Raw genomic sequence first — 19,702 nt, 5'->3', positions numbered from 1 at the left:
CAACCAGATACGACAAACGGCAGGTGACGTCTGAGCTTGTGACAGGATGAGCTGCTCCAGTCCAGGTGTGTCATCCACACAGGACAGCTGGCCGCCACTTCGCCGCCACCCCCGCGCTGTCGTCGGGTTAGTTGGATGCAGGGGATGCGCTCAAGGTTACACACACACAGCTGTCACCTAGTGCTACCTACCCCTCCCCTTCCACTTCCTGTGCATGCAGTGATAGAGGGCAGAAGCCAAGGCAGGGAGGGGGGAAAAAAAAAGTATTAGAACTGCACCAGAAAGAAAACTTGCTATAATTGCATCTATGTGACGCTGTTGTAACACTTGAAGCAACTGCTATTTGAACAGAAATGGTGGAGTAATACATGGAAACAAAGAATATAACAATACTCACAGGCATATATTCTTTATACGCTGCAAAAAACTACTAATATTACTGCAGTTGGTGTGAAGACACTGATGTTTCCACATTGTCACAAAAGTTAAATCTGGTAGGAAAAAAATAAATAACATGCAACACAAACTCAAATCAAAAGGAATGAGACAACAATGGGCACAACAACACCTGTATCAACAACAGTAACAGTCCCATTTCTATAAATCTCTGCAGCCGTTTACATTTTCTAATGACCTTCTACAACATTCCTAGAGAGTCACAATGTCCCATCATTGGAGATTTCCTTTTAGAACAGGACTGCGGATGACTCATATAGCCCTTGGGGGCTACACGGGTCCATGTTGCTGACCCCTGCTCAACAGTATATAAAACCAATTTATTCGTAGTTTGGTAATCCCCATCAACCACATTCCCCCCACCCATTTTTTGACACCCTTCGTTCTCACGCTGCCCACCTCCATTACTTTTTTTTAAATAGCATTGCGGGCCGTGTCAAATGGCCTCTTAAGTATATGCGGCGGGCCGCTGAAAGGTAGATGGTGAGCCGCAGATGACCCCCGGGCCGTAGTTGGGGCGCACCTGGCATCGCCTATTTAATGAGGTCTAAATATGATACACAAGACCATTACATTAGGAAAATGGTGGCTAGTGGGGTAATGCTGAGGTTATCCCCATATGAGTCACTTAAAAATAAAAATAAAAAAATCTGGTAGAGGCACTAAATCAGATTTTGGGCACTTGGAACTATAGCGTAAATCCAGCCAAAAAGTAAAATTGTGCTTTAAGGTACAAGATAATCCAAACATATGAATGACCTACAGAGGTTAATGGGCACAAGTGAATTAGTTAGATACAGGAGTTTCTTAATTTATTTCCAAATATATCAATAACCCTCGCCAAATATCGTACTCAAGTACGAGTACTGCTACTTAAAAATAAAATGACAATAAATATTGGTCTTCCCAAAAAATTGAGTGAGAGTAAGAAACAACTACAACTACTTAGTAAAGGGTGAGTAATTTCTGATTTATTTTTAAAATCAGATCATGAAAGTCTAATAAAATAAAAGCACATAAAAAGTGCATTGGCAAATTTGGATATTTCTCTGCGTGTGTGTGCGTGCGTGCGTACGTTTGCGAGACTAGCACGTAGACCAAAAGATGCATGATCCATAAAATAGGGCTAATGTGTTTTCTAAAGTTAGAAGTGGTTGGGAATATCCACATTAGGGCAGACAATGCCAGACAAATACAACAATACATGAAGGCCGTTGTTTTTCGTCGTCTGAAACGTAAACGCAATGGTGCGCCGTTTCCGTCGATGGGAACGATGACCTTCCCAACATGGCCGCCACGTAGGCGCGTCGATTCGTGTTTATATCAATGCCCGCGAAGCCCAATAGAAGACGATGTGTGCGGTGATGTGACTGTCTTGTGTCGTTTGATGAAATAGAGTCAAAGGTCAACAGCGCCCAATGCGGAAGTGGTAGTCTAAATGGACAGATGGCAGATGAAAAAATATATAAGTAAATCAATATAAGCAACAAGTAGTACTGTTTCTTCTTAACATGAATACTGGAGTCAAAGTCAAAAGTATGCAGCATTAAAACTACTCTGACAAGTACAATTCATCCAAAATGCTAAATGTCGCACGTTCCTACCCAACTCATTATACAGTTTAATCTCTAGAATAGACTATTTGTTTACAAGCAGACGTCTGTTACTACGGAAAAACCTCGCAACTTAGCAACAACCCCGTGTTTAAACAATGCGTGATTTAGCCATTAAAGTTGACAACATCGGGTTGGAGGCCTGCTTCATGTCAGAACTAATCGCAGGGACGCGGTTCCAGGATGGGATTGGGAGCAAGACCGGAATGTGAGAGGCAAATTTTTAGAGAAGATGAACAGAAGGGGGGAGAAAATGCAAAGAGAGGAAAAAAAATTCAACAGGAAACAGTTAAGTGCAAAGTGAATTATTTATTCAGTCTATTGTAGTAGCGGCGGCGAACTTCCTGCCTCAATTACGTCCTCGGTTTATCTTAAAAGGGCCACCGCGGCGCGAGTTGCGAGCAAGCCCCGGTTTGGAATGTCGTCCTGGTTAATGGTTGTTTGAGATGCCATAATAAGGAGTAAGTCAGTGAGACGCAGAGAGAAAGTAACAAAAAAGAACAAACAAAAAAAAAGAGGGAGAGAAACGCATGCTTGACATTTTACATAGAGGACTTGTACGTTGGAGGACGTACAAGTTTAGCTACCTCACACTCGAACAGAGTATGAATGGTATAAACAGAGTATGTGTCGCGATCACGAGAAAAGATGGCAGTTCATGGAGTGAATGAGGGACAGCATGTAAAAAAAGCTGCCGACGTCCAAGTCGAGCCATGGGGGGAGTCACAGTCACTCAATCGGCGTTTCAGAGTTGTATATCTTATAAAATGGTTACTTTGCAATCAAAAAGCCCTTTCGCCGTCTTTGTTTTTGTTGCTTTATAGTTTGAGGTGTGACAAAAGCAATAAATATTAGCATCCAAGTCGCTGTTCTGATTGTTTCTTTTTTGGTCACGAACCAGTGAAACCAACCCATGTTCTACTGCTGATTACTAAAGAAGGGAAAGAGCTTGCAGCAAACTCGTTTTTCTTGCGATATCACAGAACACAATATTCTGTGGGTCTTGAAAGATCAGTCAAAATGCTGTAAAACTCAGTGAATGAGTTCAAATACAACTCCCCGTTACGCTCAGCGCAGTTGTTGAAGTGAGCAGTGGGAGCCCTGCGCTAGTTTTTCTGCAACAAGCCGGTCCCATTTTGGGGTAATGGGAGACACTGACCCAAGAAGGGTGTGACTTAAACACAGTCTAGTCTGTAATTTTGTTTTGCTCGCTGTCATTACAGAAAATCCCGCTACACAAAGATGTTGGAGATGGAAGCAAGGTATTCGGTGTTTTTTTTAAGCAATGTTGAAGGCTTCAATGCCGAATTTGCGAGCCTATCGGAACATATTACACAAAAAAGGGTGCTGTGCGCGAGGATCACCCGTAGCGCTAAACCCATATTTTAAGTAGGACTCCTGACGTCATCTTTTTCTTGGAAGTTGTAGGCTCTTCTTCTTCTGTCTCATCATTTGGCTTTGTTTGCTTCCCTAACAAGCTCTCCAAAGATGACTGAAAACTCGAAACAAACACCAGTCGTAAGATTGTGCTATGGCATAAAAGGAGAAAGCAAAGTGCCGTCATCCCATTTTTGTTGTGTTGCTGTTTACAAAGCGTTGTTACGGCTGGGGGTGTAACGATTACGCCTTCCCACCATCTGATGCTCCTCGAGTGCATCTTCTCAACCGGCACCTAGTTGTTCCTCTTTCTCTGGCGTCTAGTCCCGCACAGCCGCTACACATGAACTCTGACAACCGCTCGGAGGCGCGCCCGATCACGCCGCTGCGAATCCACTGGGGCTCCAATCAGCGGTCTTGGCGTCATCACCTAGCGGACCTCGAAGCAGCTGTGCCGCCTGGCGTGGACTTGGCTCATGGCGGCTGCGTTTTTTTGCGCTCTCACACCACAAGATGGTGCCAAAGCCCTGTCTAATAGGAAAGTAGTACATTGGTGTCAAGGAAGTATGGTCAGGTGATACGGCCAAAAACCATGACACCATCAAAACGAAGCTGCTCAAGTGCTACGAGTCTTCAGTTTACAAAAGGTACCAACTTAGCATGTTTTCAGTTGAAGAGTGGCATGTAATTAACTAGTTTTTGAAATACAAATAAAAAAATAAAAATCACAGAGGAGGACCTTTACAAACAATGTTTGACGTACACTATTCCAAAACGCAACAAAACCAAAATCTGTACAATAATCCCCTGCTATTCACATGTCTCATCACAACAGAGTTTTTTTTTTTTTTCATATTCGTGTGTAAACGATAAGAGTCTATAAACTGAGATAACTACTAGCATTTTTTTCAGGCAGGCATCTATTTGAGGGAGTTTGGATTTTTATTTAAGGACATTCTTATTTTTTGGGGGGTTGTTTTGTTGTTGGCCTTTGAAAAAAGATGTACATCAAAAAGAAAGGTAGTTGGAGATAGATAAATAGAAGATGGAGAGACAGAAGAATTCATGTTATCTATTTAAATACAAAACAACAAATAAATACCACTGTCCCAGTTTTAAAATTTGGCCTACCGTGAATTTGAGTTTGACACCCGTGCCTTACATGAAACCAGCCCATGACATAAAAGTTGAGAACTGCTGTACTGCGCTGACAAATATCAATGACATCGATTACGGTAATCGACTTACCTTTCATTAAATTATTGTATTTTCGACTACAAAAAAAACAAAACAAAAAAAAAATAAAAAATTTGAGGGAGTCATTTTGAGCTTCAGGTCTCTCCCAGTGGCCGTAACTAAGTTATTCAACAGGAGAACACACGGGGGAGCCTGACACAGTGCTGCAGCTGCATTCGTAAGTCATACAAAGTGTCTTTTCAGTGGCTGATATGAAATCATATCACATCACGGACCACAGGAGATTCATTCAATAAGCGCCTTTGAGGAAGGACGACTTCATTCCTGATTCGATCGCTGCAAAGACTCTGACAAAACGGTCCATTCACAAGGTCAGATGTAGGCTGGCGGTGTTGTGTGAAGAGGGTCCCGAGTACCTGTGTGTGTCGTAATATACTGCGTGGCGACATAAACCTTTTACAGGCCCCTGGCTTCAATGGTCTCTCTGTTTCAGGTCAAGGGCCGACAAAGCTCCTTCCAAAGCGCTCTCTGTGTACCATACGACAAACTTTCTTCCATCTGTGCAGTCATTCATGCCTCATAGGCGCGCACGTTGACTTCCTTCTTGTTAAAGAGTGGAGGACGACACAGACTATTTTGCAAAGTGCACACAAGTTTATCTTAAATCCACTCGTGGAACAAGTCATTCAACACATTTGCATTACAGCTAACCTCGTTATATCGCAGTTCCTCATTGGATGAAGAAAACGCGCTTGTGCGTATAGTGGTATGCTCTGTTTGTATGCGTTGCTGTTCTGTGTGTGTTAAAGTAGTTGTTTGAAGGTTTGGAATTGCTGCAATCCTGCATCCATTTTCTATAATTCCTTTTAGCCCATCTATCGTGTTTCCCACTATATGTGAGCATTAAGATAGCAGACCTTAGTTGAATAAACTCATATGGTTTGATAGAAAATTTCAGTGTTGAAATTCACAGTGTTTCATTATTTCTTGTTCATTGTGTCAGCTTTACAGTAAACTTTAACTGTGATTGGCAAATAAACATCTTGAAGCGAGCACACTTTTTGCCTCTTATTTGGAGAACACTGCAAGAGACAAAGTGATGTTATAGGGAAACTGTTTTTTTTTTGTTTTTTTTAAATAAGTTTGAATGTGTTACTCTAAAGCATGTAGGGGGTGGGGTAAAACTATATTAATACAAAAGTTTATGTGGTTGCTCTAAACTGCAGATTTTCACCTAAACACGGATTCACTGCACTAAATTTGCAATCACTCTGAGTTAAAACACAGACTTCTTGTGCTAGCTTAATAAAGCTAGACGGTCGAACAGATTGAGGGAACAGACTGGTTTTGACTTGACACCCACTGTACACTGTTTAAATCAATCGTTAATGTATATGTGTATAGATGACCAAAACGAAAACTGTTAGTAGCAGCTACACTCTGTGCATGCTTGCAATATGGGTTGACTTCAGTGGGGCTGTATTGAATATATGGAGGACTGAGCCGCGAGATATAGGTCAATCAATTGTCCTATATGCTACACACAGAAACAGACACAACTACTGAGCGACTCTTTTACATGTTACACACACAAAAAGGGGATGCCACAGGGCGCGGTTATAAGCAGAGGACACCTGGAGTGGTAATAGAGCAACATCAGTATAAGTTGGAGTGGAAGAAAGTGGTGGTAAGAGTGCGAAAAAAATTGCCACCACACGGCTAAAATGAGTCATGGCGTGAGATTATCCCAAAATGGGCAAAATATCAATCGCTGGGTTTAGCATGGATTACGCACGTGCTTCCGTGTTGCTGGGATGACGGCAAATTTGTTTTCAAATTAATCTAGTGAAATGTTTCCCGATGTTTGCTGAGCCAAGGCGCATAATCATGAGAAAAATCTCACAGCACACCACCAAACAAAAATGGCACAAAATGAACTGAAATAATCATGTCCTCGTCTCAATTTACTCATAAATGTACATAAATGTGAAATCTGGGCCTGTTTAGTTAAACACCAAGCTGTTATGTATAAATGGCAACAAGTTAATTGTACCTTGTGCCATTTGGTGGAACTGCATTTAATTGTTCGCCTGTCACTATATGTCGCTGGCAAAGAAAAGAAAAAAAAAAAGACTGGAGTTCCAAACTTCCAGAAATTTTCAAACTTAAAAACTTTCCATGATTTAATGGTATTTTTTGGGAATAAACAGGAACAAAGCTGGAAATTGAGGGTTGTTAAGGTACTGTAATGCCTTTGCATGTGGGCAAGGAGAGCTCTAGATCTATTTTGCATTGATGTCCGCTTACGACAAAATAAAATGTTTATATTTATACTTGAATGTGATAAGTTTCCATTAAACTATCCTCAGTTACCAGTTAATTGCCATAAATTCCCATGAAAAGTTTTCCAAAATTCCCCAGTTTAACTTCCAATAGAAAATGATCAAAAAGACAAGATACATTAATTTTAGTAAATAAATGATTATTTTCGGACCATTTACCTGAAATTGGGTAATCTTCCGCTACACATCTGACAATCTGTTTGGGAGTCACTACAACCAACACAATTCATTCTAAAGTCTTGCCAAAAACCCAAAGAAAAAGGAAAAAAATGCAGTAAATTGCTAATGTCTTGATATGCAGCAACTTTTTTTATTTCTGGAAAATTAAAGAACCTCCCCTCCATGCTAACATTAACACGTTGTGTTGCCAAACTTCGCCCGGCAACACCAAAGCTCCAAATTGTCCTGTGAATGCGAAGGCAAAATGGGACTCCTGACACGCTCGTGCATGATGCCGAGCATTCAAAGTGGGAAATAACATACCCCCGTTTTTTTTTTTGTTTTTTTTTTTGTTTTTTTTTTTTCTCCTCGCCTGCCCTCCTGTTCCTTCCCCCCGGTGACGCCGAGGCTGCTGGCTGCGTTTCCCGTCCCTCGGCGAGCGCCGCTCCCTCTTTTGTGGACATGACGACACGGTGTGTTCACAGCAGGCTGGACTGTATGAGAACCTGACTCATTGAAACGGGCCGGGCCGAAAAAAAAGCGCTCAACAAAAAAGAACCTATTTAACACCCAAAAATTGAGATCCAGCTCCAAATGCAAAATTCCGGAAATGTTCAACGTTTGAAAAAACTTTCCACGGGAATTAAGGAATTTAAGTAGTTCTGAAATGCCCACTTCTTAACATCCCTATGAAATTTACTGCAAACTAAAAGAAAAATTTCCACCCGTTTGCAAACTTGGATAGAGGATTTATTCGATTTATTTTATTTTTTTGTTTTCTTTTACACATATGAACCCAGCAAAAATTTCACACACAACACAGCATCCGGGTCAGGTTACAACAGACTTCCGCTCCTACGGTGGTAACGTAAACCGAAATTGTACACAAACCAGAATGCACCGTAATCAATCACTTAACTGACAGAGTAATTAATAAGGTCATCCATCCATTCAATATTATTTACCGCTTATCCTCACTAGGGTCGCAGGCGTGCTGGAGCCTATCCCAGCTATCTTCGGGCGGGAGGCGGGGTACACCCTGGACCGGTCGCCAGCCAATCGCGTGGCACATAGACCACTATATCGTGGTTCATTGTTCATATATCATACTTCATTCGTTTTTTATAGGTTTTAACAGTATAAAGGCAGTATAATTGCAGTTGTGTGCATTCATTGTAATACCACGTTGTGCCACAACATACCGGGCAGCACTGTCATCTACTAGAAGAAAGGCAGCGTAATTAATAACAAAAAAAGGCAAAGAAGGTCCCCAACTAAGTTTCAGTAATAGTCTTTGTTCCCACAAAGTAGAGAAAATATATGCCTGTGAGTATAGACGTACGCTCTGTTTGAATGTGTTGTTGCTCCGTGAATGTTCAAGTAGCAGTTGATAATTACTGTAACGATGCTAACTTCCGTTAACCCACCTATGGCGTTTCAAATTATGCGCGAGCATTCGCATCTTATTTGGAGAACTTTGCGAGAGAGACAGGGAGGAAAGGTACTAAGTATTACTTGAAAAAGTGTGTTTTAATAATGTTAATTGTGTTTAAAGTATGTGCAAGGCGTAAATCCATATACAAATATACAAACAGCATATGGTGTCTACAGTATATCGCAGGTTTTCACCTATTGTGGCTGGGTCTCGAACATAGCCCCCGCGAAAAATATGGGTTCACTGCAGCGGAGCGTCGGGGATGTGAAGTTGAACACCCGACGCTCCTGTTGTGTTGAAAGCAATGATCACTGCCCGACATTGTATATGTCACACCGGACGCTGGCGTGGACGTCGCTACACCTCTCAGCGAATCAATTCATTTTCTGATGCGGCTATTTTGCGGTGTGCGTGTGTGTGTGTGCATGTAAAGGGCTAAATACTTTGCTCAAAGCAGTCTGATCATTCCAATGACGTTGTGGCTACTTCAGATATTTTCCGGCGCGTTCCATATTAAGATCTGAAACGAGCGTCTCAAGAAACTGACAGGCAGACAGTGCGCGTTTACCTTGGGTGAAAACCAGCAGACAAAAGAGAACCGTCAGGTGCTATAAATACCCAGCTTGTCAAGCCGCGCGAACGTCGAGTCTGCAAACAAAGCGATCTGCTGAGATGAGTTCATAGCCCTCCACAGACCGCAGCTGCTCGTGCTCGGCGTGAGAGGCCCAATAAAACGCCGGATTCTGCGTCGACACGCAAGAGGAGCGAGAAGCATAAAACAGATAGAGATGGCAAAAGTACTAATACTTGTGTGGGGGTGAAAAAATATATATATATTGATTCAACTCATTCACTTTTTGTTTTTAGTACAGAATATGAAAGTAGAAAATGACTTTTTATTTTCAATTTTATACAATATTAATATGAATACAAGTGCAATTCAAATGTTGGGGCATTTGATGCAGCCAAGTCCAGATGCTTATGTGTCAGCGGTGAAAAGGAACTCTTGGAGATGCGGGTCGGGTGCAGCACAACACTGCACTATTGTGGGAGGCAGTGACGCCTGTGTTTACCCTGCAAGTCGCAGACGCCAATTAGCATTTATGACCAGCAGTGACACAACATGACTTCTCTTTCAGAGCAGGAAACACTGTAATAGGTATGCCAGGCCAATAGTCGGCAATGTGACTTTGTTAAGAAACAAAGCATATGCGTGCAATATGTGAATAAGATTTGCGACTGCAGTGAACCAATGGAGAAGTTAGAGACAGAGAACCACAGCGAAAATCTGCCAATAATTGAAGTGTCACCCCAAAAGGGGCCTGACATTGCATATTGATGCCACAAGATGGCGACAAAGCACTTAAAATGGGGAGGATCATCAAGCACCAACCCCATGCGTCTAGAATGTACACGATCATGTTACATAAAAAAATGTATTTCATTCTTGAAATGATTCAACACAAATACACCATCTTCCCAAGGCTCATCCGCAGTCTTAGCTAGCGTACTAGCCTAAATAACACGCTAGCACAAACTGATGTGACATCATGGACAAACAAATAAGCACACTGGCACTTTACACACACCCTATTAAGTCATTGAACTCATCTTTTGGCATTTACACACAATAATAAATGTTTCGGAACACGGTACCGTATTTTCACGACCATAGGGTGCACCGTATTAAAAGGCGCAGTCTCAGTTACGGGGTCTATTTCTGTATTTAACACATACATAAGGCGCACCGTATTATTGGGCGCAGGCATGGTAAAACATACGCTAGCTTAGAACATACAGTAGCATGCATGCACGCTAAAACAATGTTTTTAAAAAGGCAGCGGGAGCAAAACTGAGTTTGGTTGTACTTTATTGAAGTATTTAACAATGTACTCCCATAATTTTTTGATCAATCCTCATCCACAAATCCATCAAAGTCCTCATGTTCTGTATCCAAAATGAACAGCTGGACAAGTTCTCCAACAAACACGCCGGGTTCCGTCTCGTCAGTGTCTGAGTCAGTCTTGTTGCCGGGGGGCTGTTCAGCAATGATGCCGGCTTTCGCGAAAGCTCGGACAACAGTCAAAGCAGATACCTTAGCCCAAGCATCCACAATCCATTCACATATGGTGGCGTAACTCGCCCAGCGTTGCCTCCCAGTCTTAGTTGCACTTGGTTTTTCACAGCAGCTGTGAGACGGGCGCGCATGGAGTCACAGATCAACAGGGACGGTGACGCGGGGAAAAAAAACATACGGTCTCTTTACGTACACCTCACTCAGCCACTCTCTCATTTTCTCCTCGTCCATCCAGCCCTTTTGATTGGCCTTAACGATGACTTCGGCTGGAAACTTTTCTTTAGGCAGCGTCTTCCTCTTAACAATCACCATAGGTGGCAGTTTCTGTCCATTACCATGGCAACCAAGCACAACAATAAAACCCGACTTCTCGTGCCCCGTTGCGCGTATCGCTACCGTGGTGGTCCCCTTCTTCTCTACTTCACTGGGATGTCGAAAGTGAGTGGCACCTCGCCCATGTTGGTGATGTGGTTGGACTGCATGTATTTGTCGGCAATCTTTTTACTGCAGCAGGAGCGGAAGATGGCGAGCTTTTCCTTGTAATCCGCCGGAGGTTGCTGCGCCACGGTAGTCCTTGCCCGGATGGATAGGTGCCGCCGTTTCATAAAACGAAAGCACCAAGACGGACCTTGAAAATGTTCGATTTTCATTTCTTCTGCAAGCGTTATTGCCCTCAGTCGAATGGTGACTGTAGAGACGCTTCTCCCGGCTGTTCTTTGCTCATTAATCCATTGCTCGAGTTGGTCTTCCAACTCGGGCCCACCTCGCCTTGTTTCCGCGGAAACTCAGCGAAGCTCGTTTTCCTGCTTCCTCCACTTGCGAACCGTGAATTCTCCCGCGGCTGCTCAATTCCCATGTTCCTCCGCGTAACTGATAGCTTGCAGTTTAAACTGTGCTTCGTAAGCGTGTCTCTTCGTAGGTGACATTTTTGGGGGTCCTTAGCCAAACCGATGTTGTTTTGCACAAAGCACACCCCAGCGCTATATACCTACTGGGGGCGTGCCTTTAGCATCCTCCTTCACGCGCACCCTCCCCCTTTACGTCCGCATGCTGTACTCAGTCACGTCCGCCTTTCCTCTCTATAAGCAGCATGTCGGCAAGAAATGCTCCCAGTCACACAACAACATTTATAGATTTGGGAACTCAGTGCACACATAAGGCGCGCCGCATTATAAGGCACCCCGCCCATTTTGGAGAAAATTTAAGACTTCTAAGTGTGCCTTAGGGTCGTGAAAATACGGTACATCCAAATTGTAAGGGCAAAGTAGACTACATGCCCCGGGCTATTTGGACCAGGCTAGAAGCATCAGGAGAGAAGCAGAAACCAACTTTCACTTTTGACGCCTGTACCAACAAAACAGCACATTTCAAACGCAGATGACCCCAAAAAAAACTATAAATGAATTTAACCGAACAACACCAAGATTCCACTGGATCGCAGTAAAGTAATACATTTGCTTTGGATTGAGCACAAAAATAGCGGATAGCCAATTGCAAAAAAAAAAAAAAAAAAAAAAAAAACATTTTTTTTTTTTTTTTATTTTTTTTTAAATGGAGGCTATGTTCCAAAAACAATATGCGGCATTCATGGTATTTTGCATACTTATGAGGTCCACTGCTATCCACGTTGCATAAGGATCATTAGTGAGTGCATCACAGGATACCAGTCTGACATTCATTGGATGAGACCCCCCCCACCCCCTTCCCATGGTGCCACTGAGTTGACAGTGAGTGGCATAAAATAAAAAAAATACACAACTCGAAAGCATGGATGCACTCATTCATACACAAGAAGGATGACTTGTTTTCGAAAGAGTCGCCCCTCCCACTTCTTCCTGATTTAGACCAAGCCATCGGAAACTGGCACCGATTGTGGGGCGTCCCCCTTCCTAGTATGCCAACTCCAGCGGGCAGCTGCCTCAATGGTTTGACACACTCGTGCACAAGCACAGCCTGACAACTTGCTACTCAACTGACTTGGCAAAAGTGGATGCAAAATGGAGGATCAAGGCAAAAACTGCTACCGCTGCTTTGAGCAAAGTATTGGCATACTTTGATATACTCTACTCTGCAGGTTTTAAACTCAAGGCATTTACTTATTTTGCATTGTTTTATTCTGCTGTCTTATGTCTTATGTCTGATTAATAAAATACCGAATGACTCCCATACTGCTGACCTAAATGAGCATGGAGGCTCCACAATTTCAGGGTTATTAGTAGTACAAGCCATGTTTCCTGCTTTTGAGACGTAGTTGTACGTTGTACTAGCATTAGCCGTAGCCAGTCTTTCTCACTCTGGTCACATGACGGAAAAAGTTGTCACATGTCACGCAGTTGGAGGAGGCTTGCTGAAGAAATGTATCTTCAATATAGGCTTATATTTTTTTATTATTATATTTAAACAATAATAATTTTAACTATGGTATATTACGTTAGTAGGACTGTGAGCTCATACGGCTGTATCTGGATTGGAGGCCCAAACGCTGGGAGTTAAAAGGGGCAGTTTGACATCGCTACTCTTCTCCGTACACTACCACAGTACCATATTCGTTCCAGTAAAATGTTGCATCCATGCTGCGCACGTCTGCGGCTCATTCTAAGCGGCAAGGTCAGGGCTAACTGACAACATCCCCGCTGGGGCTAAACGCACCGATTTAGAGAGCGCCAACGTCGTGTTTTCAAAACAAGGCATTACGGCACCACAGAATGCTGTGATTACAAAATGATATGCTCAACTAGCCTAATTACAGAGACGCGACGTGTTGCAGGCAGGCTCGCCGGGATGGATGCGTTCCCCCCCGCAACAAACCTTCGCAAATCAAGAACATCGTCGGCATGAGCAAGCCAGGATCGCTTGGCATCAGAACGGGGAGATTACAGCCCAAACGGCGCAGCAAATACTGCGACACTTCAGTACTGCTGAACTGGATTAAGACCACGGCGCAAACGCAATCTTGCCCTGTGAGGTGGGATTGTTTATGTTTACTTGTTTGTTCTTTTGTCAGGGACCATGTACAGAAAACAAACTTGAGAGCAGAGTGTGCCAGATTGTAGTTTTGTAGCTAATTTCCATGGGCAAGCGATGTGGCAGTTAAGAAAGAAAAACAAAGTTTAGTTAAGTGATTAGGAGTGGAAAACTACATACGATGAAGACGTCAAACGCAAAAAGCAGAGATCTCAATTTTTTGTGCATTGAGTAAAAATTTATTTTTTTGAATTATTATTATTATTTCTGGTTCCAGGTTTAAGATAGTTGAAATTATTTGTTTGTTTCTATGGAAACGGTTCTATAATTTGTGACTGTCTTTTAATTCAACTGCAAGATTGTTTCATTCTTTTCCGGATTTATATGAGAATATAGTGCAATCTAGAGGCCGCCCTTGTTGGTTTGTTCATCTGTTCTGAAGTCAGGTGCACAAAGGGCTGAAGAGGCGGAAGTGTGGTATCATGGGTAACGAGCAAACGTACATGTGTGAACGCTTTCTTCATATTGGAGCGACAATGCCCCCCGTGACCTCGAGCCCCCACCCCTCTCGTAAGGCCTGCGACGGAAGGATGTGGCCCGGCGGGGCGGCCTCTCCGCGTTGTGTCCGCCCAGGGTTTCAGCCGAGCAAATGAGCACCTTGCGTAAAGCCACACGACACAAAAAGCCCAGAGAGGAATGGCCCCTGCTGCATTTCATTGTGCCAAAGAGGCCATTTTGCATTTAAAGCTTTGAAACTGGCAAGCATCAACAAAAAATAAATAATACTCCAGATGAAACTGTAGATGTATAGACCATTTCATAATATTATGGAAACAACGAGCACCAGGATACTTCTATGTGGCACAAAAGTATTTGAATATCGCTGACCTGAACTGCAACGTCCACAAAATATTGTTGTTGTTTTTTTTTTATTTCCCTAAAACAAAATCTAGATTAAGCCATCGAAAACCTATGGGTTAGGAGGATAAATTGAGTGGATGTCGTAAATAGTTCCTGTTGGCATAGTAACCACTTCTCAAGGGGCAAACTGGGAACCGAACATCCATCATCGGGTTTGTGGAAGGTAATTTCTCTCAGCTATGGATAAAGTATACAGCTGGGTTGTCTTTGGGTCATTTCGTAAAACATAATGGCTAGCCTGCTAGCAGACGACAGTGCCCCATCCAATTCACGGTCGAAGGCGCGCGCACCTGTGAGCCATTAATCCGAGTAACAGAAAAGTCAGTTAATTAGCCTTCCCCTTAATGATCATGTTAACCGTGTGAATTTCCACCGTGTCTATTCTTGAATAAACTGCACGGTCGGCGTTCCGTCTCCCTTCCCAGCAATTTACCTTTCGTAACATCTTTTCGACTGACACTTCACACATTCAAATTACGGTCAGGTCAAGAAGAAGACTCAACTCATCATTCAACACCGTTTTCTCAATCATAATCATAAGTGTATTTTACAGATTTTGCAATAACTATTATAGTACAGTTCATCAGGCCTGCTAGTTTGCCTTTTACCTGAGTAGTCATCTTCAAGGTCCCCTGGTAGTGAGGAGTCCGTGTCCTCGGAGGAGGCTTGGCTCCTCCAGCTGGCGTTGCCCATCCAAGAGGCCCCGTGAAAGAACCCGACTGAGCGGTCGACAGAGTTTTTGTCTACTAACTAACTGCCGTCTGCTCTTCGGACTGGCATTTTTTCACAACCCTGCTGAGGATTAGTCACAAACAAGCTCATGATGATCACGCTCACTTGACCCACACTCTTCCTGGGAAGATCCACAAATAGCGAGGGGTGGTGGTGGCGGTGGAGGTGTGTGGGGAGTCATGAAGCGCTTAAAAGTAGTCGTTTAACAGGGCAGGAGGACGGCGATGCCACCACAGGTGCCACCCAGTTAGTTGGCGTGAGGACACACTGAAGTGTGGCAGGGATGGGAAAAGGCCATCCGCCCGCGGACGGCCTGCTGTGTGGCACACAGCGAGAGCAACAAATAACTCATCTTAATAGACAAACAGTAAAAAGTAGCACTGTTGCATTATATCCAGAGTCTTCCAAAGCAACTTTGGCATCCATGGTCCCTCGGAAGAAGAGGCGTGGAAATGTTTGGCGCAGAAGCTTCGCCGTTAGCCTTCCGTTGCTAATGGATAGCGGTGTCCAGGCAGAAGCAAGACACGCGATCCGCCCGTTGCGCTGAACGATTCTCCTTCTGGAGTGGCGCAAGATTCCCACCGCTTCCCGATGGATCTCCACCCTCCCTGCCTCCCTCTCCTTGCTTTCCCATACAAATCACAATAATTACAGCGTGGCTAAATCTACGGGGGTGAACAAGTCTCTCGTTGAGCAGGCGAAGCGCTTTGCAGCCGTCAAACCTCGAAATTGCAGCGTATGACGCTGAGCGGCCCAGTGGGGCAGTGAGCTCGTTGTTTGCACACTCCCACTGTTTACTATTTCGGTACAGTGTTCACCCACTATACTGCAGTTTATCACTCCCTGATAATTTGGAATATTTTTATATCACTGATGAACGTTCACCTTATGAACATTTCGGCCATATCAACTACTTCTAAATACTTTGGCAAGTCTGAATTTATGCTACCACGGCAGCATACTACCGGAAGGGAATATGCATTTTCGGGTTGTAGTCTTTGTTAACTAGCTGACTGCACGTCACAATTGCGCCCCATAACTGCCTATGCGAATGAAGGCGCTCAAGTTCTTATACAGCGGGTGAGGGGTGACTCATGCCGCACTCCAGAGAGTGTCACTAATTAGAACACCTGAAATGGTAAAAAACTATTTAACCTGAAAAATCCAAAATTGAGTACTCCATCGTTGTCAGTCTTAGCACATTTTATGCAATTATCTTCAAAAAGGTATAATGTACTTAGAAACAAATCTCATTCACTTTACAGGGTCAATAAATGTACGTTTTAATGCTCTTGTTTTGCGTGTCATTTTTACAGTAAACAAACTGGGAGTGACAAATTAAAGCACTTGAAGCAAGCACACATTGCCTCTTATTTCGAGAACTATTGGTATGCACTCTACAGCCATACTGCATTCAGTGTTATTGTAGAATCACTGCAACGTGTAACTTGCGAGAGTGGGAGAACAGGCGTTCAGGAATACTTCAAAAAGTGTGCTTTCATGAGTTAAAGCGTGTTTAAAGCATGTGGGAGGAGTGAATCTTTATAGCTACTAATTACTTGGCCTCTCGACATCACGGATTTTCACCTAACGCAGGTTGGTCTGGAACGTATCCCCCGCAATAAACAGGGGTTCACTGTACTGTAACATCAGGCGAGAAGCAAAGCGCTGGCAAATAACTGACACGTTTGTGCTAACTCCAAGCAAACTCAAGAGCTTTAAACAGCAAACACGTGCCACATAGGTGAGGAGGCTGGGGGAGGACAAAAATAGGCCGTGGCCATCAACTCCAATTGACTGCTCACAAAGACAGACGTGGTGACGGGGCTAATTATAAAACACAACTACTCGCAACGCTCACGTGCCAAAGCTGTTGTGTCACACTGCCCAACTCTGTGGGCGGGGCATCGGTTTTCCCAACACTACGACAGCAAATAACATTTATTCAGTGATGCAAAAAAACAAACAAAAACAAAAAACGCAAATGATTCATTCGAGTGTGTTGATTCCAAGAGACAAGCAGTCAATTCTCGGGGATCCCCTCTGAGATCGCACTGTAACCCACTAATGCTGATTGAGAATAATAATAGCGCATTTAAAAACGAAGTTTCTAATAGCTTTTACTGTGCGATGTAGTCCAAACGTGGTGAGCTCAAATAGTAGTTCACAAGTTGACTCCATGCAACACAGACGGCAAGCAGTTGTCAGAGAAGTGCTTACACAACTAAATATTAATTGAGTGATTCGCAGGAGAATAAGCCTTTCAGCAAGAAAGCGAGAATCTTCTTTTCCTTAATTCAAAGTGATGTTGCATGACAATTATTGACAGCGAGTGTGGAAATAAAATCTTACACTTCCTCCCTTTTCATGCACAACATGTTACAATGGTCCACAGCAGGACGAACGAGTGACACCGGGACACCGTAACCATGGTAACGGGGAAGTATCTTGATGCACAACGATGGGCTGTATGTCCCCCTTCAAGTTTCGTTAGTTCGTGCGCACGTTGACTCGCCCTCTCGGTCTGCGTGCCACGGCAACCATTTTGGGCAGCGTTTCACTACAACGGAACCCCTAAAAACACAGTTAGTGACCCTTATGTGCAATTAAACCAACCTCTAAAGTCACATAAAATGTTTAAACGACCTGCATGTAAAAGTAAAACCTTTTCATCACACAAGTGACAAGCAGTTAACTATTTGCCAGCGAGCATGCAAAGCTAATATAGCAGTGTACAGCTTCACTATTCTTTTTATTTCCGAGTTGTTGTTTTGTTACCCTGTCCTGTTCAGCCAAATTCAACTTTGCAATTCTTGTCAAACAGCACAAACAAATGGTCTCAAATGTACAACACCAGTAACAGAAATCCAAATAGAAACATTGGTTTGCGAAAGGTTGATCTCATTTCAAGCGAACAAACTTGAAACAAAACAAAAAAAAATGACATCAACTGCTGTCATATGAAACCCTAAAATACAACACAAGGGATGCACCGATAACACTTTCACAAGTACGAGTACTTAGTGAACTCAACTTTACTTAAAGAACAGTTTGAAAAACAACCGCAGCTGTAACAGCACGACCAACTAAAACTCAGTTTTATGTAATAATAGTCTGACAAAAACACAATATATTTAGATAAAATACATTATACTCACGAAAGATGCGGATTATTAAATGTATTCATGAATGCAGATTGCTGCAGAGATTTTTTGCTGGGTGAACTTGGCTGCGGACGGAACATTGAGACGCTACTGCATGTGGCGAATCTGAAATCTGGTTAAAGAAACAGTTCCATTGTTGAAATAGTTTAAATCGACCTGCACCGCCGATTGTGAAGGCCCTGGGCAGCTTAGATTGACGTGGCAACACAATGATGCTGAAATCTGATTGGACAAAAACAAAACTCAGCATTCACATACACAAACTGGAAGCTGTGCAGCCAAGATTAATGCTACAAAATGAAGAGAATACAGTATAGGAAATAAATGAATAATAAATACGTTGGAGTTGCTGATGGGGCAACAGTAGGATGCCTGGATGAGCAGATAAGTCCTGATGACTTGACTCTTGAGGCTTTTTTGTTTTGTGATATGCAAGTCATCTGTCGGAAATGTTGAGGCCCTGTGGTTGGGATGTGACACTCTCCTCCCACGTGTGCGTTCACCTTGCATCACTCGGTCGTGTTTGTGCACCTGTGTGTGTCAGACGTGCTGTGGTTGCAGCGGGGCTGCAAAAGTAGCCGAATGGGGTAGTTTCGTCAGTTCGTTCCCTGTTGTTGTTCTTTTAATGCCTTGGTCCTTTGGATTAACACGCTTTATATTAGCACAGTGACCAGAAATGTGGACTCGAGTCACTACAACTTGGACTCGAGTCGGCTAGAGTCACAGCGACTTGGACTCAAGTCACTGGAGTGGAGTCAGTGCGACTCGGACTTGCATGCAGATTTCTCTCCGCCTATATGCAGGAGTTTTGTTGGCTTATCGTTTCATTAACTCGATCAGTCACGGCTCTTACACCTTTCACAAAGACTTCGGGACCACAATGTCACACAGGTGTTTGCTTTTGTTTGGTATTCCAGACTTTTTTTTTTTACAGTCGCTGGCATCGTGTGACCGCGGCGAACTTTGATCGGCGCGGCGAACTTTGATTGGCACTGTGTTCATACCATTTTAAATCAATGACACCTATTTTTTTTTTTGGTGCATATCAAATTTGCAATTGTACATCATTTGGGGTGCTGTTGTATTGATATGAGTGTACAACGATATTGTTGGAAATGACTGTCAGTTTCATGTTCTTGAGCAAATAATAATAATAATAATACACAAAGAGAACTTGTTGGTGACATATAAGCCACCACTTCCTTGAAATAAGATGACTTGACCTATTACTTGAGATAACCTGTGACTTGGATGTTGTTTGAGAC

The 19,702-nt window shown here is 43.1% G+C and overlaps 1 protein-coding gene and 1 long non-coding RNA gene across 16 annotated transcripts in view; both read right to left on the bottom strand.

Moving 5' to 3' along the window:
* The window catches only part of rapgef1b (Rap guanine nucleotide exchange factor (GEF) 1b), a 60,509-nt gene that overhangs the window by 39,878 nt on the left and 929 nt on the right, over positions 1-19,702 (bottom strand). The window lies entirely within an intron of this gene.
* On the bottom strand, positions 1,406-19,219 carry LOC133490025 (uncharacterized). Its single transcript, XR_009792090.1, has 2 exons — positions 15,150-19,219; positions 1,406-1,890 (listed from the first exon to the last, which is right to left on the bottom strand). It is a non-coding gene; the product is annotated as an uncharacterized LOC133490025 (long non-coding RNA).

The sequence above is a fragment of the Phyllopteryx taeniolatus genome, chromosome 15 (genome assembly GCF_024500385.1).
Source record: "Phyllopteryx taeniolatus isolate TA_2022b chromosome 15, UOR_Ptae_1.2, whole genome shotgun sequence".
Taxonomy (NCBI): Eukaryota; Metazoa; Chordata; class Actinopteri; order Syngnathiformes; family Syngnathidae; genus Phyllopteryx; species Phyllopteryx taeniolatus.
This window is presented reverse-complemented; position numbering and strand designations above follow the sequence as displayed.